Source organism: Meriones unguiculatus, chromosome 12 (assembly GCF_030254825.1).
Source record: "Meriones unguiculatus strain TT.TT164.6M chromosome 12, Bangor_MerUng_6.1, whole genome shotgun sequence".
Lineage (NCBI taxonomy): Eukaryota > Metazoa > Chordata > Mammalia > Rodentia > Muridae > Meriones > Meriones unguiculatus.
In genome coordinates, this window is record NC_083360.1 from 97,889,432 (window position 1) to 97,917,388 (window position 27,957).

A 27,957-nucleotide genomic window follows, 5' to 3' on the forward strand; every position below is an offset into this window, starting at 1 on the left:
GAGCAAGGCACATGTTGCCTTGCACAGCAGGGGAAGATCAGGGCTACAGCAGGACGCTGTGGAGAGCAAGAGCACCTTGAGACACAGAGGTGAGGTGACGTCAGATGGCAAAATATCAGGGTGCTTCTCTGGCTGAAGTGTGCAGAGTGGAGGCTGGAAGACTCTGGAAGCAACAGGACAGGAACAGCAGGGGATGGGGCCACGGGAAAAAGAGCACATTCCAGCTGGGGCCAGAATTGCACAGAGACTTATCGCCACAGGTCACTCACATTTGGATTTGGGGTCAACAAAGGCCGGGGGAGTTAGAACTTAGGCTCTATCTGTCTCCTTTCTGAAGCCAGCAGAGCTGCCTTAGTTCCCCCAGTTCTCTGTTCTGAAAGCCAGGGCCACCATTTGCAGAGATGCATTTCCTGACTGGCTGGGTTTTTGGTATGGAAGCCTCATTCCCAGTCTTGACGTGAAGAGTAGACAATGGAATAGATCCTCCTCCTTCTCTGTTTATTTTTCTGAAACAGTGTCTCCTGTGGTCCAGATGTCTAGAACTGGCTGCACAGCTGATGATGCCCCTGAACCTCTGGTTCTCTCACCTCCACATCCCTACTCTTAGGATTGCAGGTGTGAGTGACCACGCCTAATTTTTGTGGTGCCCGGGATCAACCCCATGTGTAGTAGGAAGCACTCAGCCAAACAAGCTACATATGCAGCCCAGAAGCTCTGCTCTCACCAGTGCCTCAGAACCACCATTGAGGGCGACGGGCCTGGTTCTAGTGGGTGTGTTGCTCACTGAGGAGACAGATAGGGGCAGCGAGGTGCCTGGGCTTCCAGTCTGAGGGGCTCTGCATACCTGGCAGAGCCGGGTGGGCACAGGACAGGGTGAAGCTGTGGTTGTCAGCCTCCATGGTGGAGCCCAGATCCCTCTCTTGTAGTCCTTAAGCTCGTGTCGTCTCCTTCCATGATGAACAACCACCAAAACAAAGCAGAAGTGACAGAATGTGCTGAAGAGCCTGGCCCAGACAGCACCTGCATTAATTTCTTGCTTGAGGTGCTGCTCACTGTGGACAAGGCCAACTTCCGTGGCATAGGAGAGGTGGAGCAGCCATGTTGGGGGCCTATGTGATGAGGATTGGAACCCTCCTGCCAACAACCATGTGAAGAATTGCCAGAGCCTGCTGGCAGAGTTGAACAGTTCCTGAGTGGGGAGTGAGGGCTGAAATAATTAAAGCAAGTCACACCACACACGGGATCAGCTCGAGAGGGCTGTCAGCAAGACTGCTGAGGGAGTTTATTCCACAATTCCTTTATACAGGCAAAGCAAAAACAAGTCACATCAATACAGGAAAGAAGTTCGTGGAACTGCCAAAATTGTTTTCTAAAACTATAGCAGATATGGTCCAAGGTCACACAAACAAGTTTTAAGGAACTTGGTGAAACATCCTCCTGTCTCGAGGTGAAATATCTCTGACTCAGGGTGAAGGCCAGGGCGAAAACATGTTTCCTGCTGAATACTCAATAACAAAGCAGATTGACAAACAAGTAGCTCTCCACTGGTCTCCCTTTTTAAAGTTTTGAAAGACCATATCATAAGAGCTATGGAGCAGAAGATTGGGCCTGTCCTAGGTTGTCTCTCTTGAAATATTCTTACCTATCATTGGTACATGAATTCCATCACTTGTGCCCTGTCTTAGGTTGAATATTCCTCAGAGAGTTCTTACCTACTTTGACTACCAACCTCTGATAGGGTAGATGCTGGAGTTTAATCTTATGCAGATCAGCTTTAACATTCCAGAAGGCCTTGATGAAGGTTTTAATTACCACTGGCAGGAGACATGATTCTAATAAGAGTAATAAGCCAAGTCCTATAACACTCCATAAAAGTGACGTAAAAGATGACCAGGAGGGCTATAATAGCTGTAATAATTAACCCAACCATTCTTTTAGGTCTGCTTCTAGCACTTATAATCCCTTATCAGAACACCAAGCCTGAGAAACACTCACAGGAACTATAATAAAGGAAGGCTGTAGAACAAGCAGAGCTTAGAAATACAGTTTGTTAGTTTACATTGATGACAAGAAACATTAAAGGTTGGATCTTGTATAAAAATGTTAACAAGCCAAACAACAAAGCATTAGGAGGTATTACACAGGCAGTTACAGGGCCTCCTGAGAGTTTCTGCAGCAAGCTTCTAAATGTAGGTCTGCTGAAAACCAGAATCAGACCAAAGTCCCACAGTCAGTCCTCTTTCCCAGTCTTCCCGACTTTGTTGAGAATTGTCCTGATTACCACACCAATCAAGCCTAAAAGGTTTCTCTGCACAACATCTTCTCCCAGGAGTAGAATGCAACATAGGTGAGTCAGGTGCATAAGCCCAACACAGCTCTCCGTTCACCATCAGGACAGAATTCATTATCGTCAGCAGCAGGAGCATCCTTCTTCTGGGAAACACCTCCCACAAATCACACCAACCTTTCTGGGATCCACCGGGCTCCTTCTGCATCCTATGGAAAAACATAAACAAGCCCTTTTTCTCATATTAATACAGGGTCAGGGCCCTGCCATAATCCAGTAATGAGGGCAAAAACTCTGAAAAGCTTGGCTTGTATATCCCAAACCATTATCAGTCTTTATAAGGGGAGGAATACCAATTGTAGCAAAACATTTTAAGTAATGACTCCTCCTGCCAAAGGAGTTGCCATGATAAATCCTGAAAAGGTATCAACCGTTACATGAACATATTTTAGTTTTCCAAATTCTGGGATCTGAGTTACATCCCTAGATTTTAAGTTTAAGTTAACTTTATGTTACAGATTTTAAACATACCCAATGACCAATAACCAAGACATATAGAACTTATACATTCAAAACAGACAGACAAAACACCTTGCTATTTGTTGAATCCAATTTTTTTTTATGACCAAAGAGGCTTTGTAGCAGAATTAACTTATTAGCTTTCTTACTGGAAAAACTGAAAAGCTGCTCTTTTTTTATTATTATTATTTTTATTGCTCGAGTGATTTTAGCTGCAGCTTGACACTGCTCAGCAAATTCTGACTTCCATAATAAATTATTCCCTCCTTATAAACATGCTCTTGCTAATTGCTCCCAGTCCCCTGAGCAGAGGGCCTCAGTAGACAAGGACTCTAACAGAGCTTGAGTAAAAGGTGCTGTAGGACCATATTGAGCGCATACAGTTTTCAGTTCTTTTAATTGTTTACTGGTAGAGGAGTATGGATTCCCACCATAGTACCCTGTCCATCAGGTTGCTCTATAACTGGAAAACCATAAAACTCAGGTGTATCTTCTTTCTGCCTAGCTTGCTGTAAAGAAGCTTGTAAAGGGACACAGCTGCTTGCGCAGTGGACAAAGGACAGCAACTGTAGCCGTCCCGGGAGGAGGGTCTGAGCCTGCAATCAATGAGGGAGTTGGAGTGGGGGATTGAACCTCATCTAATTTTCCAATTTTACTGTTTGTTTACTCCAAGCCCCATTCCAACGTTTTTTTCTTTTTGCCAAGGCTCGAGTTTTTTTTTTTTTTTTTAAATATCCATAGCTGGATATCTCTCCACTATCCTCTGATATCTATCTACTCCTCCAGCTGTGCAACCTCATCAGGATCTAAGTCATCCTCAAAGTCTTCTCCTAACAAGGAATTATTGTCATCAGGAGACAGAGAACTCTTCAAGAGGAGCCGACTGTTTTATCTCATTTTGTCCTGAAGCCCCCTGTTTGTCTTTCCTCTTTCCCTCTGGCCCTGAAAGTTTCACTTTCTTTGTCTCATGCCACAGATACAGACTGTCTCTAATTAAAGGCCGTACAAAAAACATGACACTACTGCCTTGACTCTCAAATTTTACTCACTGTGCCTCTTTCTCTTTAGTTTATGATCTGAGCTTGCCAACACCGTGGTGTCCTTCACTGCTTCCCCGTATCTCAGATCTCCGGTTCGGGCGCCGGAGCGGAGTGGAACAGTTCCTGAGTGGGGAGTGGGGGTTGAAATAATTAAAGCGAGTCACACCATGGCATGTGTGAGAGGGCTGTCAGTAAGACTGCTGTGGGAGTTTATTCCACAGTTCCTTCTTACAGGCAAAGCAAAACCAAGTCACATCAATACAGGAAAGAAGTTCGTGGAACTGCCAAACTTGTTTTCTAAAAATACTTTCCTACAGCAGATATGGCCCAAGGTCACACAAACAAGTTTTAAGGAACTTGGAGAAACTTCCTCTTTTCTCTGTCTCAACGCTAGGCTGAAAACATGTTTTTCGCTGAGTACTCAGTAACAAAGCAGTCTGACAAACGAGCAGCTCTCCACCAAGAATTGTCATGGCTGCAGACCCTCAGGCCCCATCAAGGCATCAAGACAAGCTGCCAGCCTGCTCAATATCTCGACCATGACTCCAGGAGGAGCCCTGAGCTGGAACCACCCAACTGAACTATTTCCAAATTCCTGCCGCTCAGATACTGCGGGAGACCAAAGATGTTGGGTTTGTGTGTGTTTGAGCTGCTCTGTTGGAGGGTGATTTATTGCACAGAGCAGAGAAGTCATCCATTGCACTTGGCAGTTCTCAGTGGCTTTCGTTTTTTTGTGTTTGGGGTGGCTTCTGGGCTGGAATTTTGCTACCTCTGCCAGATAGGAAATGTTAGGGCTCCCCAAATTCAGTTCTTCCTCCCCTCAAACTGAAATCCCACAGAAATCCTCACAGCTTTGCTTATCTGACTACACTCTCTGGGCAACACCGACTATGTAAATATGCCATTTCTGCCTTTTAAAGCTGACTCCTTTGTAAAGTTTGCTTATAGATAAGCTCTTAGGTCTTTCCACACAAGAGAACGCCTTGTCTTTTCTGCTATCTAGTTAAGGTCAGTTTGTTCACAGGCCCCTGCTCAAATCTAAATTGGGAGGGGAATTTTTTTCTTCCCCGATATTCTTAACTGAGAGAAATCCCTAGAGGCTGAACTGCGAAGGCCCAGGGCCTTGGCACCGAGCTTTCTCTCTGGCCCTCAACCTCAGGACCGGAACACCCTCTTCTGAGAAAGACCCCCGGGACACACCCACCTCCTCGTTCCCCCACGCCACCCCCACCCTCCTGTGCAGATGGCCCTGGCCCACGCAAACTCTACTGCTAGGCGTTTGGTCCTGACCTGGCTGGACGCCTGTGCACGGAGGAGGCACTCTCTGCTCTCTGAAGTTTGTTTATTCCCTGTGTGCCCAGTTCTGCTCTAAGCGCTTTTCCAACATGAAGACATCTCATCCTGAAAACACCCCCAATCTGCCAAGCTTACGCTGGCAGAGCAGCCTGATTGAACCAGAACCTGTTTGGTGAGTGTCTGTGCCTCCAGGCCACCGGACAGGTTTCTGTGTATTTGTCCAGGCTAAGGGACCACACCCCCTCCCAAGGAGGCCAGGCCACATCCGTACCGAGGGAAGAGCTCAGGGACTCAGCTTCCAGGCCACCGTCTGGATGGACCCTGAGTGTCCGTCGACTCCTTCCTGCAGACCAGGTGGCTCTTGATTCATGTTGTATGAAGCCTTGAGTGCGTGCCTTGCTTAAGTGACTTTATTTTACTAAGCAGCAGCTAGCTTCATTCTGAGTGCAAAGTTAGAGGCAGAGCACATCTGCACCTCACTTGTGCACATAAATGCCAGAACCGACCAATAATTCACTCCTACAAACAAAAGGGGGCCACCTATCAGCTCCTCGAAGCACACTGGGAACATACAGACACATGAGTATATTAAGACCATATCGGGAAATGCAGGCCTCAAAACTTAGTGAACATACCGGAAGAGGCAACAGCCCCACTGTGGTCTGAATGAGAATGGCCCACATAGTTCATATATTTAAACACTTGGTCCCCGTTAGTGGAACTGTTTGGGAAGGATTAGGAGGTGTGGCCCTGTGGAAGGAGGTTTGTCACTGGGTTTTGAGATGCCCCAGTTAGCACTCTCTGTCTTGTGGCTGTGTCTCAAGATGTGAGCTCCCAGCCACTGCCCCAGCAGTATGCCCGCTTGCCTGCAGCCACGCTCCCTGAGGTCAGGCCACAGACTCTCCGTGTAGCCCCAAATAAACTCTTTCTTCTATAGGCTGCCTTGGTCATAGTGTCTTATCACAGCAGTAAACAAGACATACTTGAACCCCATGAGAAGAAAGGCCCTTCCCCCCATGATAGAGATAGGGAGAGCCCCAGGGAGCTGTCATCCAACCACAGCACAGCAAAGGTCCGAGAGAACTCTCGGCGGTCCCCATGGTCAGCTCTTCGCTTTCCCTGGTGCTCGGTCGGGCCTCTTGGATGACTGTCCATCTGGACCGGTGCCCTGCACCTCCCCGGAAGGTCCTGCCGGTCGTGTGAAGGGCCTGAGGCTTGGCTCTGCAACTGTGTGCGTGTTGATATCTAAGTCTCTGCATCTGAGGCAGCTTTGAACACCGCAACCTCTTTAACCCTTTTGTGGCCATTCGGAAACACATTACTAATTCGGGAAAACTGCATTACTAAGTGGTGTAACTGTGTGACCGGAGAGCCGATCTGGATAGTTAAGACTGGAAGCAGAGCCAGCCGAGGCGGCACACCGTTAGCCCTGGCCCTCAGGAGGCAGAGGCGGGTGTTCAAGGCCAGTGTGATCTATTGAACAAGTTCCTTCTAATCCCCAAAGCTGAGGATGGGAGGAACTCACCAGTGGTCACACCGCTGGGGACCACGATTTTCTGTCCTCCAAAAGGGTGGGGCTTCTCAGGGTCACCCCCATTCATGCTGGAAGGTCAGCGGTTTGGTCTCGTGGAGGAAAAGCGACAGCTTCCCTGAGCTCATGGGGAGAGCAGGCGCCTCATGTCCAGAGAGCAGCTTTTCACAGCATTCCTCTCAGACCTTACACACTCTCCACCCCCCTCTGCAGTGGTCCCTGAGCCTTGGAGTGGGTGATAGAGCTGCCCCAGTTGGGGCTGAGCATTCTACAGTCACCGATTCTCAGTACAGCCGAGTCTCTGCGGTCACCGTGGCCCGCTGCAGAGACGCCGCAGAGACGCCTCAGAGACGCTTGGATGGTGACAGCTAGAAGGCTACTATTGGCACGTAGGGAATAGAAGCCAGAGATGCGGCTTCTTAACTCATTCTTAAATGCACTGGACATTGCCTCACCAGCAGGTACGACCTGGTCTGAAGCGTGCAGGGGTGAGCAGCTGAGCTGGGCCCACTCCCAGCCTCTTCCCAGCCATTTGGCTCCTGTAACAGTGTCAGTCTTGAATATTTGGTGGGGGTGGGGTGGGGGTGCACCTCTCAGGGAAGAGGCCAGGCCGCACGAGTTCTCGGAAAGGACACAAGAACGTCGAGGCAGGGGCAGAGCTCGCTGGCATTGTTTTGTAACAGGCTTGGTGCCGAGCACTTCGCATATTGTATCTTGTCATTCTCATTAGTCAGGCTCTGTGCTATTATTATCCATATTTGATAGACTGGGAAGTGGAGGCTTGGCAGTTCTCTCGAGGTCCAAAGCTCTTAAATGGCAGCCAGGTTTCTAGCTCACCCAAGTACTGAGAGACGTTCTCAACCCACATGGCAAGTTCTCAGGAAGAGCTCGCTCAGAGCCCATCCTAGACCACCTGTCCCTTGTCTGGGGACTCGGGCATTTGAGGCACTCCCTGCATGGCACGGTGGCAGCCCAGACGCTATGAGCCAGCAGCGAGTACCTTGACCTTTTTGGAGAAGGAAGAGAGCAGAGAGGAGGGTGTTCATTTCGGTACAGAGACAGTTGGGGCAGAGACAGGCAGCAGAGTGACGGCTTTATGTTATTTATCGCGGCAAGGGAAAGAATGGAAGGCTTGTGTCAAAGCCATAAATGCTCTCCTTTGATCTGTACACATCAGAGATAAATGAGTCACTCTTTGGCCGCAGAAATTAATGATTGTCCTAATTATCACCCCAAATGACCTTCTAGCATTGGCGCTTCTCACTGTTCCCTGAGGAGTGACTGTCGGGGTTAGTCTGGGTCCTGGAAGACGGGAAGTGGGCCTGAGTGGGGGAGCACCATAAGTCCCATGGGTGTGGTTTATTTTCCTTTCCCAAACTCTGTTTAGACAGGGATACTGGTTTCCACTCCTCAGGCCAGCCAACGGCTAGAAGCAGACCGCAGCCTTCCAACCCAGGCCCAGAGAGCTCTGTAGATACGACCCGGGCAAGGGAAGCCCCGAGCTGTTCGCTCTGCTGCACAGGGTCTCCTGAAAGCAAATTAGCATCCCTCCTTTCCACAGGCCGGGTCCCAGTCAGGTAAAAACATTTTTGATGTTCCTTTTGTCCTCTTGTTTTTCTAACCCTGCCCCACCCCTGGGAATTTGTCCCCCTGCTACAAAGTATCATAAGCTCCACCCACAGCCTCAAAGATATCACATGGTTTTTCCTTAGACTAACAGAAAGCGAAGGTCACAGAAGCCCACCTCTGGCTGTGGCTGGTTTCTCAGTGGTGGTGGGGTGCTGAGATGGACCTATCAGAGGGTTCACGGTGGAGGACAGGGCTAGGAGAGGGAGGGCGAATCCTTGAAGGTGCTGCCAGCCAGGCTGGGACAGCAGGGCTCTGGGCTCTGGGCCAGCGGGGAGACAGCACTTAGAGGTCCAGATGTCTTGAGTAGAGTGTCCTGCTTTGTGTCTTCCTTTTCAGAGCCTCAGGAAAGATGATACAGTGTCACTTACGTCTACTGAAGGAAGGAAGGAAGGGAATAGAGAAGGAGGAAGGAAGGGGGGAGGAGGAGAAATGGAGGAAGAGGTGAAGGGGAAAAGGACGAAGAGGAGGAGGAGAAGCAGGGAGGAGGACGACAAGGAGGAGGAATCAGAATTTTCTGATACCAGTCTGCTTTCCAGAGTAAAGACTCTGAGCAATGGTGCCATCTCGTGGCTATAGCTCAGATTGCAACCGCATCCCACCCCACCCCACCATGGTGTACTGGCCTATTTTAACGGAAACTGCAAGAGAACGAGTTCTTGCTTTACGCTAGACGACTGTAACTCCACACTGGGCACATTCACTCCCGTAACGATGGAATGGTCTGAGCGGGACCACTGGAGGATCATCACACACTCGTGAGCTTCCCATCTGGAGTGACAGATGCCCTTCCCAGCGTGGTGTGGGCCGCAGCCTGGGCCCTGGCATCCCAACAGCCTCGTGGCCATTTCTCCTCAACCGGCCAGTCAGAGAGATGAGTAAGAGCGAGAAGCACGGTGGGAAGGGGAGCAAATAAAGAGGCCCCATAGCTCCCAAGTCCACTGTGGGGTCCTGACGTGAAGCCCGGGACCAGAAAGCGGACAAGAGGACATTGCGGAGTGGCCCGGGCAAGCGGGGCCCCGCCCAGCAGCGCTCCAGTCTGTCCTGCGAGGCGCGCTGTCGCAGCTGCGCACACTCTCCTTCCCGCCTTCCCCTGCTTTCTCCCAGCGCGAGAGCCTTGGGGTTTCCCGTCCCACAGGACCGTAATTCCAATAGTCTGATAGACAAAGGGGGCCCAGCGTCTCTTTAGAATAGCGTCACTGTCAGGGCGGGAGAAGTGACTCAGCTGTAGGTGCGTGTGGCTGCAGGGGACGCCGGGTTCAGGCCTCAGCACCGCAGAAACTACAAACTGGGGTCAGCGCGCGTGCCCGCAACCCCAGCGCCTTGGAGGTAGAGGCAAGAGGATCAGAAGTTCGAGGTCTTCCTCGACGAGGGGTCTGAAGCTAGCTCGGAACACACGACCCTGTCTCAAAATAAAGACACCGATAGAGCAGAGTAGCCGTGCTCCTGGGGTGTATCAGGCGTAGCCAGTATAAGATGTAACGGGAGCAAGCGCTCGTATGCTATTGGGAGATGAGGCAGGGCAGGGCCTTCAGGTAAGGTAGAGGATCAAACACGGGTTTTCCTGAGAAGGTGGCTTTAGTGCTGAGGCCGGAGTAAAGTGAGGGGGCGGCCAAGAGGACATGTGAGGGAAGGTACCCCCTCTGGGAAGGGACCCCTGGGCGACTTAGCGGCTACAGGAAGCAAGCGACAGCCTCGCTGTCACTAGTACCCTAAGCTTTAAAAACAAAAACAAAAATCCCCCAGCAGAGCTTGTGGGAAGTCGTTCTGGACTCAAGACCTTTGGCCTGCTACCCTCTGACACTGACTTTGGACACGACAAACCTGATGCACGTCACTGAGCCAGCCAAGTTACAAAAAAAATGTTTTTGAACCGATTCTTTCAAAATACAATCCCATGTAGCAATCTAGTTAGTTAGTGGCCAGTTCCTGTTCCTGGCAGACTGCTCCGGGGCCTCGCTCGTTCTGTTTGCTGTCAACAGACATGCTTTCTGGGCATGCTTCCCAAGCCTGACTGGAGGGCCGCACGGGGGCGGGCTGCAGGCTGTCCGCGACGGCGCTGGTTCTGCAGCCGGGAAGCGTGCTGCCCACAGCTGGAACTGTTCCGAGCCAGAGCGCTCCCTCCGCTGTTTGGCACAGGAGCCCAGGAGTGCGCGCCAAGCATTTCCCAGGCTGCCCCTGGGCAGACGAAGGGACTGGTCTCAGCAGGTTACCTGACGTAGGAGGTCAGAAAAACCTGCAACAAGAAATCTGAGAGCTGCTGCCAGACCCATTTCAGTGCTGAGCAGTTGGGCCTGGGCAGCGTGTGTGTGGGCCGGACTTTTCCCAGACGGCACTTGGAAACCCAAACTCAAACGGCCTCTGCTGAACTAATAATAACAATTTGATAATGTTTAAAAAAAATAAAGGAAATTAAGCAAATCCAGAAAGTCCCTTGTGGATCTAACTCTTCTGTTTTCCGGCTGCAGCGGCTACCTTATTTGGGAGTGCTCCTGACAGGAGAGGCTGGGATGTTCCATCCAAGAGGAAGTCGTCCGAGAGAGAGGACAGCTTGTTCCTTGTGGCCTTCAGTGTTGGACAACTTCAGCTGAAGGGCGCTGTCTGCTCCTGCTCCTGACTCTTACAGATGAACCGCCTCTTGCCCAAGGGACTTGTCCTGACTGATGCTATCTTGTGACTTGTGTCCCTGCCTGAGCCTGGGGAGAGGCAGTGTGGGGCATTCTTCTAGCCAGGCCTGGGCCTGGGCCTGCGTGTATGCGTGGAAGGCTGGCTATCCGCTGCCTTGATGTGAATCCAGCCAGGCGTGGCCAGATCAGCAGCCACAGCACACTCACCCAAGAGGCAGGTCATTGGCAGGCAGGGTGTAGAATCACTCCTGTGCCTTGTCCTTGCTGCTGACCTCTAGCAAGGGTTCCCGTGGCCTCAGCCTCGTAGGTTTTCACTTTCTGGAACGTACGTCTTGGGGAGAGCAGCACGGCATGGGGCAGGCTGCGTTGGCAGTGCTCGGTGAAGGATGCGTGGGTGCAGCTGTGGGAGTGGAAACGGCATTTCAAAGATCTGTGCGCTTCGTGCACCCTGCCCAAGCCTTGCTGTCAGCTGCCTGGGGCTAAGGAATACCCCTTTCCATTCCAAGAGTCCTGCCAAGGGCTATAAATAGTACTGTCACCAAACCTCCATGGACTTTTAGGGGATTCACACAAACTCTTTCGTGTGTGTGTGTGTGTGTGTGTGTGTGTGTGCGCGCGCGCGCGCGCGCGCGCGCGTGTGTCAGAAGACAAGTTTCAAGAGTTGGTTTTCTTTTTTATCATGTGGGTCTGGGGGAATCAAACTCAGGTTGTCACGGTTACCTAAACCAACGGAGCCACCCCGCTGTCCCAAGACTTGGCATTTTAGCCGCTGCGGCCTTCTCTGCCTGCAATTCTGACGTCAAGCTTGCTCTGTCGCTCTTGACAGACGTTGGCCTCAGCTCCAGCCAGAGCCAGAGATGCTGGACTCCAGGCATTTGTCTTGCTTGGACTCTATGTGAAGGCCTATCGCTCTTGACAGACGTTGGCCTCAGCTCCAGCCAGAGCCAGAGATGCTGGACTCCAGGCATTTGTCTTGCTTGGACTCTATGTGAAGGCCTATCCCTGAGCTCTCGCCTGAGTAGAAATCTATTCTGGCAAGCACCGCCGTCAGGGAGAAAGGTCAGGCAGCCTAGACCTGGTTTCTAACTGTGTCCAACACGGACTTCACAAGAGGAAAACATTTTCGTGGGAGAACGGGGCAGTCAGTTAACTACCCTTACGCCGGGACAAAACAGGAGTTTGCATCCTTGAACGTACAGTAAAATGTAAACCGAATCCACCATGACCTCCCAGGTGCCACCGAGGCCCTGCTTAACACCCCATGTGACCCCCAGCAGCAACAGCCTCCTCGAACCACTGCCGCTCCATCCCCAAACTGCCCCGCATTGAAAGCCCACCTTCTGCTCTTTAGCCAAAGGACGTGTACGGGAAACGGAACGTGTCTTCCTTCCCCAAAGGCTCGTTACTCGAAACGCCCTTGACCGGGGTCTGGTGGGCGTCCCCACCCAGTGCCTCACCTTGCACTGGAAGCTGTGGGAACTTGTCCCAGGCCCCGGTCCTTTTCCTGGCTGGCTTCTGTGTCAACCTCCTTCCTTTACACACCCTCCTTCCTTTACAGACTTTTCTGCCACAGGGTTTGGCTTTCTGCACAGCAGTCTGTGAGAGAGAGTGAGAGCGAGAGAGAGCGAGCTGCTGGTCACGGCAGACTCTCAGCCACCAGCTTGTCCCCAGAGCCTGTCTGACTGGGCAGCTGAACAGACGGAGCTGCTGTTGGAGCAGGAAGCAGGCAGGCGTGCTCTGGCTGTGGACCTCACTTGCGCACTCTGCCCGCTTGCCAACTTGGCCCAGCTGGAGAGAAAAGTTATCACTGGGCGTCTCAGTTAAGGTTTTATCGCTGTGAATAGACACCATGACCACAGCAACTTAAAAAAAAAATTATTTATTACTTATACAGCATTCTGCCTGCATGTGTGTGCCTGTGCACCAGAAGAGAGCACCAGATCTCACCATGGATGGTTGTGAGCCACCATATGGTTGCTGGGAATCAAACTCAGGACCTTTGGAAGAGCAGACAGTGTTCTTAAGCTCTGAGCCATCTCTTCGGCCCCACCACAACTCTTACAAAGGAAAACATTTAGCTGGGGCTGGCAACAGTTTCAGAGGTTTAGTCCTTTCGCATCATGGCAGGAAGCGTGGTGGGTGGCGTGTAGGCAGCCGTCCTGGGGCAGGAGCTGGAAGTTCCACTTGGGGATCAGCAGGCAGCAGGAAGTGGACAGAGATGCGCTTCCTCCAGCAAGGCCACACCCACTCCCGCAAGGCCACACCCACCCCAGCAAGGCCACACCTACTAATAGTGCCACGCCCTACGAGCAATTTTCTCTTACAGCACCACACTGGGTATCTTTGGCAGTATCTGTTGACGTGTGCACCAGTCTGGACTTTGCTTGGACCAAGACCCTGGCTAGAACCATCAGTTACGGTTCACACCCCAACCCTGTGTGTGTTTCTCTCTCTGATAGAAGAGAGGGGGAGAGAATGTGACAATGTTTTCAGCATATAAAGGACTTCATGGGTAGTCGTTCACAGGCTAGCTGGAGTGGACACTGGTCCCGACTCTGTGTTTCCTTCTCTCTGCTTCCTGTTCCTCATCAAACTGCTCCCCAAGCCACACCCTGTTGCTACCAATGGTGCTCCCCTTACGATGGGCCCAGAAACATAGAACCTCTAAACTGGGAACCAAAATAAATCCTCCCTTACTTGTTTCTGCCCGGTGGTCGGTCATGACTAGGTAAAATTAAGTAATCCAGGCCCCAAGTCTGTCCTGGCTTTAGCCGTGAAAGAAACATTGTGTACAGACTCTGGTAAGGGTTCAGGTAGTGGGGCCCAGCTAGGAGTGAGTAGCCCTGATGTACCCCTGACGGGAGGCTGCCCTCCAACCACAGCATCTGTCTGAGCTTCTCTGGGGAGTCAAGACACTGAGGTGAAGAAGAAGGAGTGGACATGAGGATTGAAGAAAGGTCACTAAGGAAATCCAGTGCTTCCTGTTCCCTCCATGAAGTACATCCCCTGATGGGATTCAGGTCCCGGGGGTGAGGTGAATGATGTTTGACTCAAGCTGAACTCTTGCTGCATGCTAGACACTGTAACCTTAATTTTACTTAATTCCCAGAAGAGCCCTACTATCGGGAACTAGCCTGGCTGGGGTCCTAGGTAATCCCCCCGTCCCGACTCCAGAGATCCAAGAAGGCCAGAACACAGGTTCAAATCCACAGTGCTTCCTCTCGTTCCTGGGGACCAAAGAACCCGACACCAAGAGCCTTCTCAAGAGGACTGGAACAAGCTCCTTTGTACGGGAGAAGGCCGAGACTGAAAACCGCCGCTGTTTCCGGCTCACTCTTGCCCTGGCCAGCTCAGACAGAGTCAGGCTGTCCTGGTCTTCCCCTCATCAGGCTTTGTTAGGCGGCCCCCTTCACTAAGCCTAGACAACCTGCTGGAGTTAGCAGAGCTGCCTCACATGGCCGCGGCCCTTCTTCCTGCTCAGAGGCCACCGCAGTCGCACCGTCCTAGGTAATTCAGAGCTCGTCCTTGTTGATTTGGGTGGCTGTCTCCTGCTGTCGGGCTCTGTCTCTGGGATGCGAGTGTCATGAGGTGCCTCGTCATCCGCAGGAGTCAGCTTGCTGGCACACAGTATACTGCTAGGTGGCCATCTTGGAGCGCTGCGGGGCGGGGCCTTCGGGGAATGTGAGCTCACTGAAGACTAGCCTGGGAGACGGGTTTTAAAGCACAGGAGATTCTATTGCTCTGCATCTGTGGCCCATCTGGTAACGAGGGCCCAGCAGGGCACAAGCACCAGGCACTCCCTCTCCCCTGAGGAGTGGGGGCCTCCTCCATAGCTTTTGACATCCTCCTCCTACTGTGTTAGAGCGGCAGGTCAGAGAACCCTGTGAGGGTTAAATCAAACGTTTACCCTGTAGCCTGTGTTCAGTAGTTAACGACGATGGTTTTGGTGGTGTTGGTGGTGGACGTGTCGGTGGTGATGGTGGTGGTGGACGTGGTGAGCCTGTAGAGGCTCAGGAAATGGATTGTAGTTTTGCTAAATGTGTGTCTTGCATCCCCACTGAGTGTTTGGGGATTGCGCCACTGAAGCTGGCATGTAACAAGTAGGGAAAACGCCAGGCAGCACCCTCCCCCGTCCCAGCTAGCACCTTCTGAATCCACTTGGCACCCCACAGGGCCTCTCTTTTCCTTGCTGTGTGTTGCCACTTTTAAAGCACATTGACACTGTTCTGGCCGCCACCTGTGTGGGAGTCGACTGACCTCTGCTGTGGGAGGTGCTTCTGCATCTGTGTTCCTCCCAGCTCCCAGCTGCTGGGGTGACTGGCTTGCGCCATCCATCCCTCCCCTTTGAGGTTGCACTTCCCGGCTGAGCTCGAGGCTGGTCTCCTGCCCCATCTCCTTGCTGCCCAGGTATGTGTGAGCAGCAGAGGCCTGCATGCTTCTTCGTGACAGTTGAACTTCCAAGAGTCTAAGAACTTCTTTCTCAGGGTCTGGGACACGGCTCAGCGGGGAAAGGGCTTCCTGTGCAAGTGTGAGGACCTGAGTCCCGTCCCCAGTATGCCTAAGTCCTGGAGACACACTTATATTCCCTGCACTTGGGGGGCACAGACGGGGATCCTGGACACAAGCTGGAAGCTTTGGATTCAAGTGACAGTGAAGAGTGACATTAATCTTTGGCCTCCTGTACATACACACATGCACCACCCACACACATTTAATCATGCACACACATTTACAAGCATACCACTCATACACATGCAAAAGAAAAAAAGATTACTGTCAAGCCAACCAGAAAGCAAAGGGAAGAAAAATGTTGGGTGCAACTCTCTTAAGAGTTGCAAAGAAGGAGCCAGGATTTTAACAGTGCCACATTGCTCTGAGTTACACTGCAGACCACAAGGCTGGTGGCTCAGTGGCAAAGCACTTCTCAGCCTGGAGAATAGGCTCTATTCCTAGCACTGCACACAAACACAAATGACAAGAACCAGCCCAGTGGGCCTGGTTAATCCCAGCACTCAGAAGGCAGGAGCAGGAGGATCTCTGAGCTTGAGGCCAGCATGGTCTACAGAGTGAGGTTCAGGATAGCTAGGAGTGTAAAGGTAACTTTTATTTACCTGCCCCAGTTGTCCCGGAGGCTTGCTGCCTCTCTCTGCTAACCTTGGCCTAGTCCTGGAAGCTTCTAGCCTCCGTACACCAGGCCTAGAACACTTTCAGCCTCGGAGACTTATTGCTAAATAAGCTCACCCTTTCTAGTTTGTTCTGAACTCATAGTTGGCTGGTTCAACCCAGATGTTCTGAGTCAAATTGCTCTCCCAGATGACTTACTCAATCATGCTTTTCTCTCAGACTCTGAATTGCCTTGCTTGGCAAAGTAACTCCAGCAATCTGCTCTAATCTTCTGGTTCTTTCTCATTCTCTGGCTTGTTCTGTCTTCACCTCTGTCTAGCTTGTTCTCTCATTCAACCTCTCTATATAAAACTCTCCCAGTAAAACTGCCTCCTCTTGCTCTCTCTCATTTCCCCTTAAGTACCTTCCCTTTCCTCTCTTTTCTCCTGAGAGTTGGGTGTATTCCATTCTGTCAAATCTTTCTCTGATTTGTCACTTTTTCTGCCACTCAATTAGACATCACTTTTAAACATGGGTGCTTCCTTCTACAAACTAACTTTACCTTCATTGTTTGGGATTAAAGGAGCGTACACCACACCTGGACCTAAGCTTTTCTTCACCTGATACTTGTTCTTTATCAGGCTGCCCTTGAACCCAGATCTGCTTGCCTCTGTCTTCTGGATTAAAGGCGTGTTTGTATTCCAGCCAGATCACACAGTCCTAGAAGATCTTTGGATGTGATCGTTTGACAGAGCAGCCATGTCTGAATGAAAATTCCCCTACAACTTCCCCCTTTCTGTTTAAACTAAAGATTGCACACAGTTTAACTTTTACAATAGAAACAATTCTCATTATCACAGATTTAACGGTCCAAATGTCCTTTTGAAGATCCACTCAGCCACTGATGCAATGATCCTCCGTAATTGCAGTCCTGGTCATCTGTCCTCAGCAACAGTCCTTTTCAGCATCAAGCTTTTCCAGTCTGCCAGTCTGATGAACTGTCTGTCTCTCTTCAGCTGGTTTGTGAAGCTGTCTCCATGCAAAGGGGATCTGCTTTCTGTGTCATCTGCATTGTTGTCTTTCTTCATCTCTCCCTTGAGTCATGCCTTTCACTTGAAAGCTTCTCTTATTCGGTCGGATTGGATCTTTATCAATTTTCATGCAACCCAGTCTTTCATCAAGTATGAAAATATAGGCAAAACCTCTTCCCCAATGTAACATATTCCCTGAGTTCTATTCTGATGCTAAAAGTATGCAGGTTGATCTAATTCAGTAGGTTTTTTTCTACAATCCAGTGTCTCCTCCCACCCCAGCCCCCAGAAAGGGTTTCTCTGTGTATCCTTGGCTGTCCTGGACTTACTTTGTAGACCAGGATGGCTTTGAATTCAATTCTCCTGCTTCTGCCTCCATGAATGCTGGGATCAAAGGCATGAGCCACCACCACCCAATTTACAATCCAGTGTTTTAGCTAATCTTAATCCCCCTTCCTGTTTATGAAGGTACAATTAGATCTTTATGAATCCACACATAAAGCAGACAATTAGGCACTCTCATTCCATGCCCAGCTCCATGCCAGTGCTCTGGGCTCCACTCTAAGCAAGTCAGGCTTTTGCCCATTATCAACGGACTGTTTACCTTGACCCTTAGTTTCATTAGGTACCATAGGTTCACAATTCAGCATTTTTTACTCTCTTAGTTTCTCTGTCTCTTGTTTCTCAAGCCTTTGTTTTATCATAGCTATTTTTGTCTTGTTGTACAGCTATTTTTTAATCTTTTTTGAGAAAAAAAATATAAAGATTGCAATTGACAGTAGAGGCAGGACTACACAGAGAAACCCTGTTTCAAAAATAAATAAAGAAAAGAAAAGAAAAAAGAAATGACAAGAACCACCCCCTTTCCAGAGTTTGGAAACAGGATTGCTGTGGTTTGTCCATTCTGAAAACGCATATTGGCCGTGAATCCCCACAGTGAGGGAGCAACAGAAGAATGGTTTGCTTGTAGTGTGTAGAGAATGAGAGGATACATACTTACTGTCTCTAGTGCTGTGATGTCCTGTGCCTCCTCAGGACTCTGCCAGCAGGAAGGCCACGACCAGACATAGGCCCTTGACCATGGACCAGAACATGGAGTCAAAATAAATCAGCATCTTTTCTTGATTAAGTTTTCAAGTCTGCATACAAAGTAAGGGGTTGTATTATGGTGCTTTCATGCTTATATATCTTTATACTTCACTGTTAATGCTCCTGGCCGCCCCCCCCCGGCCCTGCTGCCTCCACCTTTCTCTGTCCTTTCTGCTAATATTCTTCCTCCCCAGGTAGCCCTCCCTTAGATGATTCAGAGGGTCAAGGCACTTGCTGCCAAGCCTGATGGTCTGAGTCTGGTCTACATGAGGAAAGGAGAGAACTGACTCCCACAAGCTGTCATCTGCTCTCCACCTATGTGTCATGGAAGACTCACAACGCATGCGCACATGCACACACATACACACACAAACATGCACACACATACACACACAAACATGCACACACACACACACACACACACACACACACACACACCTTCTTTTTAAAAGCTAGCCAACTGTCTCCTTAGCATGAAAAAAGGGGTGATTCTGTTCCTGCCCACGCTTGGCATTTTGGGAGAGAGTACAGGAGAGGACATGAGAGGTGTGAACTGTGGCCCAGCCCGTGACATCTCCATTTTCGTTTGGTTGGGCTAAGCAGGTGGGTGACTGACACAAGGGAGCTGTCAGGGCCTGTGTTTTATGAACGTTAGAGCGGAAAAAATTGAAGACTGAAGAAAAGAACTTATCCAGGGCCCCAGGCTTCCGGAAGTGGGGCCATCACCTGTGCAGTGACAGGCAGGAGCCTGCGCTGTAGAGGAGGCATTTACTTGTTGAAGGAATTCAAGGAATGTCACCTCCAAATGTAGCACTCTGGCGTGCTGACACTTCCAGGAAAGGCACTCGGGCATCAACAGACGCTGGAAAAGGCCTCACTGTGTAAGTCGCTTCTTACCTAATGGGCAGGCCAGCCAAAAGGGACACAGTGCCTTTCATTTCTTCCCAGGGAGGCCATCGGCCAGGGGAGAGCGGGAAGGGTGTCATCGCGCCTGGCCAGACTGTCACAGGCTACTTATTGCTGAGCCTTTGGCCGGCACCAGTGTTGTAGGTGGTGATTAATATTCACTATTGGTTTATCTTCTGGTAAAGCTGCTGTTAATCCTAAACAGCTGTATAACCAAATCACCACACAGAGACTGGGTTTATTTAGTTAACCTAGAACACAATGCTGGGCAATAGCTACTCCCTCCTAAACCTCCAAGCCTTCAGTTTCCTAACATTTACATTTCCCACATTATACTTGCTTTTGGTGATATATTAGGTCCAGTCCATCTCTCCACGCTGTTCCAAGATCTCTGCTCCAGCTCTGCTCCCCTAGCCTCTCCCACCCTTTTGCCTCTCACTCTTTTCCTGTCCTCTGGCTCCTCCCCTCTCCTCCCTACTTCTTCCTCTCGATTGCTCAACATTGTGGCTGGTTGTTTTATTTTGGATGTTTATACAAAGTTGAGACAGGATGCTTAGAATAAGTATCACAATGCAATATCCGGATTGAAACCAGAGAGTGGGGGTGGGGGGAGAAATCAGCATTTGAATGAACAAGGGTCAGGTGTAATACATTTCAAAAGAACATTATACCAACACACCAGAGAGAACAATTTACCTCTACTGTTTGTCTTTGGGACATTTAGTTACCTTCAAAATCGCTCATCACCTCTCCAGATGACTACCTTCCCGGATTTCCCACGCCTCTGTTCTTGGGTGATCACCTTCTTGAGCTGCTCCTGTCACATATGCATTAGAATGCCAACCTTCCGGCCATAAGTCCTTAGCCAGTGTACCGAACCCTCGGAGGGCAGAGGGGACCTTTCCCCTAGGGACTGAATCTGAGCTGGCCTCAGGACCTTGGCAGACATGGGCTACGCGAGACAATGAGCTCTTGTCCGTCCTCCAGCAGCTTTCTGCTACAGCATCCTTGCTGCTTCGGGGACACCCGAGAAGGCTGGCTGATGCCAGGCAAGAGCTGGGTAGGAAGGGGACAGGGGAATCCCCGGTTGTGTCTCGACTGCTCCAGCTAGACACACTCAGGCATTGCTGTGGACAGGGGTGAGATCCCAGGCTTGCCTTGGAGGAGGCTCAAGCATCGGGCCAGACGTGATATTGCATGAACTGTGGTGCTGTGAGGGACATACTGGCTCCCGGGCGGGCTCTTGCCAAGGTCGGAGGTGGACAGTGTGCAATTCTGTTCTCACGGCTCTCTGGACCAGAAAGGGCAGCATGGAGCCAAGCCCGGTGGCCCAGGCCTGTAATCCCAGACACTCCAGAGCCTGAGGCAGGAGGATGGTTGCTCAGTTCAAGCCCAGCCTAAGCAACTCAATAGTGAGACCCCTGTCTCACGACAAAAACTACAAACAAACAAACAAGCAAGCAAACAAACAAAAAACCTGGGGCTGTAGCTTGACCTTAGAGTGCTTTCCTGATATGTGGTGAGGCCTGGTCTGATTCCCAATACCATGAAAGATAAAATAAAATGAAATTAATAAATTAACTAATAAAATAAGGGTAGCATGACACCTGTGGGGGACTGGTGGGGGAGCCACTGCCGTTGATCTAAAGAAGAGCCGGGTAATTGTCACGAAACCCTTCTCGTTTGGCTTCCTATCCTACTTAACGTTTTTGCAATATTTTTGAAAAGGCTTTATCACTGGGCTCCGTTAAAGAATTGAAGTATAATTTTTAGCCAGTAAGAATGACTTGCTTTGAGGATATTGTGTAATCATCACACGATCTGCATTTAAAGCCCTCACCTGAGACTGGTCCCTTCTGTCCATTGTAGCCATTCCCCATTTCCAGGCTCATCTCTGGCCCTAGGCAACCCCCATCCTTCTGTCTTCTGTCTCTGTGGACTTGCCTGTTCTGGAACAGTGTTTCAGTTGTAGCTCTGGCTGGTCTAGAACCCACAATGCTCCTACCTCTGCTGCTGTTGCTTCCTCTTCTTCTTCCTTCTCCCCCCCCCCCTTTCTTCAACAGGGGTTTCTCTGTGTAACAGCTCTGGCTGTCCTGGAACTCTGTAGACCAGGCTGGTCTGGAACTCACATAGATCCACCTGCCTCTGCTGACACCTGCCTCTGCTGGGATCAAAGGTATGCGCCGCCACCACCCGGCATCTCTGCTTCTTGAGTTCTGGGCCCACAGGTGCCTGCCACCATGCCCAGTTAGGTTTGCATCTTGACCTTTCTTGATAAACGAAATCGTCATCCGCGTGTCCTCTGTGCTAGCTCCCTCCGGCCGGCACGCTGTGGCCCATGCACTCTGTAGGATATTCATGCTCTGTTTCGGCTTGTGGATAGCATTCCACTTGCACGTGCTGCATTTTCATTCACTGTTGATCATGTGAGTTACTTGGGGACATAGCTATTATGTATGACCTGTGTATATATGCACACAGATGGCTTGGATACATGTGTTCAGCTAGCTCAGTTGGATCCCTGGGAGTTATTCCTGGGAATACATTGCCGAGTGATCCGGTTATTCATGCTGTTTTTAAAGAAACCGCCAAGCTGCTTTCCAGGGTGGCTGCGCCACTGCACAGCTCCACAGTGTGTGAAGACCAAACATTTCTCAAAGTCCTCACTGGCGCTCGCCACTGTCTCCTTGACTGAAGCTGTCCCCGAACCTGTCAAGTCTCATCCTGTCTTGTTTTTTCATATCCCTCAGGGTAGTCTTTTATGTGTCCTTGTATTCTCTGCTGTTTGTCAGCTATAGTTTAAAGGCTAGGAGGTGGCAGACAAACTTTCCTGGGGAGGGAGGTGGGGTCTGTCTTGTTCCTTAACTACTTAATCCTAAAATCTGAGTGAAAAGTTAAGCATTAGTTCAATGCTGCTGCTGTTAAAAAACAACAACAACAACAACAAAAAACCCCTACAAACTTGGTACCTAAAACCAGCACACGTTTATTCTCTTAAAGTTCTGGGCAGTTTAAAATTTATTTCCCTGGGTCCACACCAACGAGGCAGCAGAGACTCTGGACGGACCAACCCCTTCCTTCTCTCCTCCCTGCCCTCCTGTAAGGTGGTTTGGCCTCTGTTTGTAGTGAAATATCCCTTCACCGAGGCTTCCCTTTGATGACACACATGATTGCATGAAGAGTGCACCTAAATAATCTAGGCTAATCTCCCAATCTCAAAATCCTTCCTTTAATCACACCCAAGGTCTCTTTTGCCATTTAAGGAAAGCACTGCAGGTTCCTGGGATCAGGACCTGAGCATCTCGGGGACATTTTCAGCTGTCTGCTCTCAGCAACCATCTGTCTGAGTGAGGAGGCCTCGGAGGCCTCGGAGGCCTCGGAGGCTCAGGTTTGGAGTTGGCTGGTGCCTGGCAAGAGTCCAGGTCTTTTGGAGGCACAGTAAGTCCTAGAGGGAGGTCGGAGTCCTTTGGGCTCAGGCCACTTACTTTTCTTCTTTATTCTTCTTCCTAGAAACAAGAGGAGCTGGCAGCACTGGCAGCCGTGGTGGAGCGGCCTCCGACAGTGCTCCAAAGGCCTCTGCCTCACCACCACCTACCACCTCCATTAATTATTCTGTAAATAGCTGGGCACACGCCTGTAATCCCAGCGCTCGGGGGCAGAGGCAGGTGGATCTCTGTGAGTTCCAGGCCAGCCATGTCTACAAAGCGAGTCCAGAACAGCCAGGGCTGCACAGAGAAACCCTGTCTCCCTGTCTCAAAAAATAGATACTATTCTGTAAACAACACGCCACAATATTTCCCAGCGATATTAAATTATTCACAGAGCACTGGGTGATATCTAAAGGAACGCCCAAGACGTTGCTGGCCTTGGTAGCTCAGCCCCTTCCGTTGAGAGTCGGAGAGCCTGGGAGTCGCCACGCTGCAATCTCACAGGCAGCCAGCAGGGGTCAGCATCCCCGCGCAGAGGCTGCAGCGGGCGGCGCAGGGCTGTCCAGCCACCTCTGGTGCGCGGTGCTGCCAGGTCCTGAGCACTGAGTGCACTGCTCACCGGGCTCGCTCTGCTTCTGCGTGCAGACAGGGAAGGGGCTGGGGGTGAGGGTGTGGTGCTGGGGTGTCCGGCTTGGAGGAAGCTGGCCTCGCCCAGGAAGGAGAGCGAAGAGCGCGTGGGTGGGCGTGGCCCGAGGGCCCGAGGCCCCGAAAGCCCAGAGGCCTCCTTCCTGAGAGCAGGGAACTGTGAGATTTAGGCTTGCAATGAGCTTTCTGCCCAGTGTCTCAGATTCTTGGCCAGCGTTGGTCTGACTCTAAAGTCCTGTGGTTCCTTGTCCAGCTTTGGGGTCTACCAGCGTGCAAGGGGCAGAGATGTCCCTTCCTTAGCAGCCCAGCACCTTGGGGCTGTAGAGACAGAGCCTTGGCTATTGGACTCTGGGCAAAGCCGGGGATTAAAGCCTTAGCTCAGGGCTTTTCTTTTCCACGTGTGTCCTTCCTAGCCGAAGGAGGCTCTCTTGATGGAACACTGCAGATAGTTCAGGGAAACTAAATTCTGGTCTTTAAAGCAGATTCATTACTCGTGAACAAAAAGCAGCCACAAACACTTGTGGATGATGGTATGTATGTACGTTTTCATAGCCAGGAGAGTCATGTGTTTTTTCCTGTTTGTAGAATGCTAAACATCTTCAGAACACTTGGAAAGCAGCGTAGGTATTGGGAGTGGGCGATCGTTTTGTGCTGGGGGCGGGGGCTCACCCTTTCACTCTGGCCTTGGGGTGCTGCAGCATGCTAGCTGCAGAAGACAGCCTTGAGCGAGACCCTTGGTGGAGGCCCCTTTCTGTATGGCCGAAACCTTGGTCAGCTCTCACGTGTGCCGAAGTCCCATGTTAGCCCTCTGCTGAGGTGTACAAGGCCCTCTGGGGATCCTTTCTTAGGTCACACTTTCTCAGTGATTACCATGTGCACAGCTGTGGTCTTGTGTATCTTTTCTGGGAGAAACCCCTTCCCGGTTACCAAAATAATAGTTCCGTTCAGGTTTGTTAGATGAGCTAAGATACTCACTCCATTTGAACCTCAGTGGGAAAGCGGAGGCAGTAAGCATTTCCCCTTGTTTCTATTTATGCTTCATCTTTGGGGTTCCTTTAGGTATCACCCAGTGTGGATGCGTGAATAGTTTAATATTGCTGGAAAATATTGTGCTGTGTTATTTACAAAATTTTTTGAGACAGGGAGACAGGGTTTCTCTGTGTAGCCCTGGCTGTTCTGGACTCACTTTGTAGACCAGGCTGGCCTGGAACTCACAGAGATCCACCTGCCTCTGCTCCTCCCCCTCCCCCAGGGCTGGGATTACAGGTGTGCCCAGCTATTTACAGAATAATTAATGGCCTCCAGCAGTCAGGAATGTAGAATCTTGGTGGGTTATATAAGGCAGTAAGCCACACAGTTTTCAGGGCCTTCGTACTGGGTATCTTCTCTCACTCAGCTCCATTTTAAGTTAATGGGGACCTGCTATGTGTCAGACACCTTGTAGATCAAACACAGGCCAGCCCTTCTATTTACCATGCAGAAGATAGGCATTAAAATGGCTAACAAGGCAGCAGAGGAGGAAAGGAGGCCTGGAGAGGTGAGAGGGAGCAGACAGAAAGTGGGACAGAAAGCAGGTCCCACTGAGATTCAGAGTCAAGATTAAGGATTGTGGTTTCTCACAGCGGAGCTAGGTTCTGGGGTATCTGTCTGCCCCTCCCCCCATGATTTCCTGTCTGGACTCCTCTGCTGTTGAACTTACTGGACTTGGGAGAACATCATGTGCTCTGAGCCTGAGCCCTGACTCTGCTCTTTGGTGTAGGCAGGTCTCAAAGGAGTTGAGGTGAACAGGCCAGAGCCCAGGGTGATGATCCAGATGAGCAGACATCGGAAACCTCAGCAGACAGCATGGTTTACCGGGGCTCTCCCACGGTTAGGTCTGCGGTCCATCTCCACCGCGTTTGCCTGTGTTAGCTCTCTCAGGCCCTCCTTTGCCTGCCTGCACCTGGCTGATAGGAGTAGGCAGCCTAGGCTCTTCTACCTCGCTGATGGGAGTAGGCAGCCTAGGCTCTTCTACCTCGTACTAACAGGCAGGGGTTAACTGACAGATGCTCACCTCCCCTCTGCTAGGTCCATGGACTTTTCCTCATCAAGGTAATCTGCGAGAGACCCCAGAGGTAACCAAATCCACTGTTAGGTAAAGTGTCCCTGAGCAGAGAGCGGCCCATTGTTGCGGCATGGTCTGGTGCTTTATGTTTAATTGTTAATTGCTTCCCTCCCTCCCCCTCCCCCCAAATCTTTACTGTTCTGAGAGCAAACCCTCACGTATAGCAAGTACTGCTATGTAACCTTGCCTCCAAATTATCCTTGACTAGCCAGTAAATACCTACACCTGGGCAAGGCAGACGAGAGGTAGGCGGGGCTAAGGCTTGAGGGCTTGGGAGAGCAGAGCCTGCCCTAAGGATTGGTGAATGGAGAGATGCAGCCCAGATGAAAAGCATGTGAAGCATGTGCCAGTATTTATGGGATTGTGGATGGGAGGTAGCCCAGAAAGGAATAATTAAAGCAGAGGACATGTGATGTGGGGCTGGGAAATATTCAGTTAGCATATGGGGATGAGTTCCTGCCCAGTTCCAGTACACAAGCATATTAAAAATCTAACAGGTGTCTGTGACTTTTATTGATATAATAGTGGGTTAAGTACTTAGCCCCTGTAATAAGTATATCGCTTAAGAACAGATATTAATACTCGATTCTATTACAGCCACAGTCATCTGGGCATTTGTTAGCAAAGGCATCCAGGAGCCTCATTGCAGAACTCCTGAAGCCGCTCTCTGGAGTAGACCTGATCCACCGTCTCACTGGCTCTTAGAATAATTCAAACTAGAAACCTGAAACCAGGCATGTGCTCTCACATTGCATTCAGAGAGGCCTGGGGCTTCACAGCAGAACCCTTGACACTGTAATGGCTGAGGTGGAGCAAGAGGACAGGCGCAGTGCTGACCCCTGGTGCAGCATGAGCCAGGCCTCCAGACTGTTTTCCCTGCTTCCCCTTTCCTCTGACTGTGGACACCTGGGGTCCTCATCCTGGCCACTTGACCCTGGCAGCCAGGTAATGGAATGATAATTGCCGTGTGAGTCAAAGCCCTGGGAGTTGGAAATTGAAGTCTGACAGGCCCAGAGGCTGCTCTGTCTTTCCAGGTGTGGCTATCTCCTGAGCCCAGCCCCACTCTCCCACAGGCCCAGTTGCTGTCCTTTAGCCCAAATACTCCCCACAATCCTCCACATGACTCTCCTGTCTCCCTGACACGCCTCTCTGTCATAAGAAGGTCTCAAGCAACTCCATATCAAAATATGGGCAAAAACCATTAGCACATGAAAGTAGGGTCACGGAACCCCATTTCTAGCCCTATAGAACTTCAAAACAAGTCACTAATGCGCTCTGCTCGTCCCTTTGGCTTCACACTCTGTCTCTCCACCACACACTTCTTTTTTTATATTGAAAATAAATATTTTCATACAATATTTCTGATCATGTTTTCCCTTCCCTCATCTCCTCCCAGGTCTTCTCCGCTTTCTTCTTCTTCCAATTCTATGCCTTTCTCTCTCTCCCTCCCTTTCTTTCTTTCTTTTGAAAACAAACCAGAATAAAACCAAATAAACAAAAGAACAAAACAAAGAAAAAGCTTGAGGAACATATGTGTGTTCATAAACATGCGCATGTAAACACATGCCACAGAAATACAAAATCACAAGCCATAACATTAAAAAAGGTCCATACAAAGCAACATGAGACAAAAAAATCTCTAAAAATACCATTGAGTTTGCTTGTGTTGGCTATCGACGACTGGGCATGGGGCATGCCCTTACATTTGGCTTGATTACCCTTCGAGGCACCATTAGAGAAAACTAATTTTTCCTTTACAAAGAGTTGTCAGTTGGAGATAGCATGTGGGTTAGGGAGCTTGTGTCTGCTTCCCCCTCAGTGCTGGTTGGACCTGTGCATGCTGCCACAGTCTCTGAGTTCATATGTGTGTCAGGCCTGCAGTGTCTGGAAGACACGATTTCCTTGCTGTCATCCACCCACTTTGGCTTTTACAAGTCACAGTTCTTGAGCAAGGCCAGTCAGAAAAAAGATAAAAGAAAAGAGAGAGAGAAGAAGGAGAGGGGGAGGAGGAGGAGGAGGAGGAGGAGGAGGAGGAGAAGGAGGAGGAAGAGGAGGAGGAGGAGGAGGAGAAGGAGGAGGAAGAGGAGGAGGAGGAGGAGGAGGAGGAGAAGAAGAAGAAGAAGAAGAAGAAGAAGAAGAAGAAGAAGAAGAAGAAGAAGAAGAAGAAGAAGAAGAAGAAAGAAGAAGAAGCAGCAGCTCTAAGACCAGTCTCTGCCTGCAAGGCCAAAGGAACTCCCGGCCTGGCTCAGTTTCATCCCCAGTGCTGCCTCACAGCAGATGCTAGGTAAATACTTTCTGAATCATGGCTAGGCGTGACTTTAGAGACACCAGTAATGAAGGGAAGCACCGGAGCAGAAAAGGCCCCCAGGCCATGCTTTCTGCCCATGGACTCCAGCCCAGGCCCATCAGTCAATCTACTTTGCACGCAGGGCCTGATGACGATCGATAAGCCTGGAAGGTTGTCATGGCCTCACCTGTGAAATGAGCTGGCTGAGATGTCTCCTCCACCTCCCTTTGCCTCTCTCTCACTTCCTGCTGCTGATTCTGTTCTCCCAAGGCTCAGTGAAGACTCTCCAGATTCTGCTCCTGGTTCATAGGTTTGGGTGTGTGCTTTGTCCCTCCTGACTTTGCAGGCTGGAAGAAGGGGGGGAGGGGAAAGAGTTTCTTTGGCTCTGCTCCCTTCTCTGGACACACATGACCTCTCCAGTCCTCTTAGCTGCTAGGC

The 27,957-nt window shown here is 50.4% G+C and overlaps 2 long non-coding RNA genes across 3 annotated transcripts; both read right to left on the minus strand.

The window, feature by feature from the left end:
* Positions 1-1,253: 1,253 nt before the first annotated feature.
* On the minus strand, positions 1,254-27,942 carry LOC132646686 (uncharacterized). Of its 2 annotated transcripts, XR_009584935.1 has the most exons (4): positions 27,707-27,942; positions 18,061-18,199; positions 3,856-3,969; positions 1,254-2,496 (listed from the first exon to the last, which is right to left on the minus strand). It is a non-coding gene; the product is annotated as an uncharacterized LOC132646686 (long non-coding RNA). The 2 variants fall into 2 exon arrangements; XR_009584934.1 differs by lacking the exons at positions 18,061-18,199; positions 27,707-27,942 and adding an exon at positions 5,414-8,032.
* Positions 10,163-12,631, minus strand: LOC132646685 (uncharacterized). Its single transcript, XR_009584933.1, has 2 exons — positions 12,384-12,631; positions 10,163-11,326 (listed from the first exon to the last, which is right to left on the minus strand). It is a non-coding gene; the product is annotated as an uncharacterized LOC132646685 (long non-coding RNA).
* Positions 27,943-27,957: the final 15 nt, after the last annotated feature.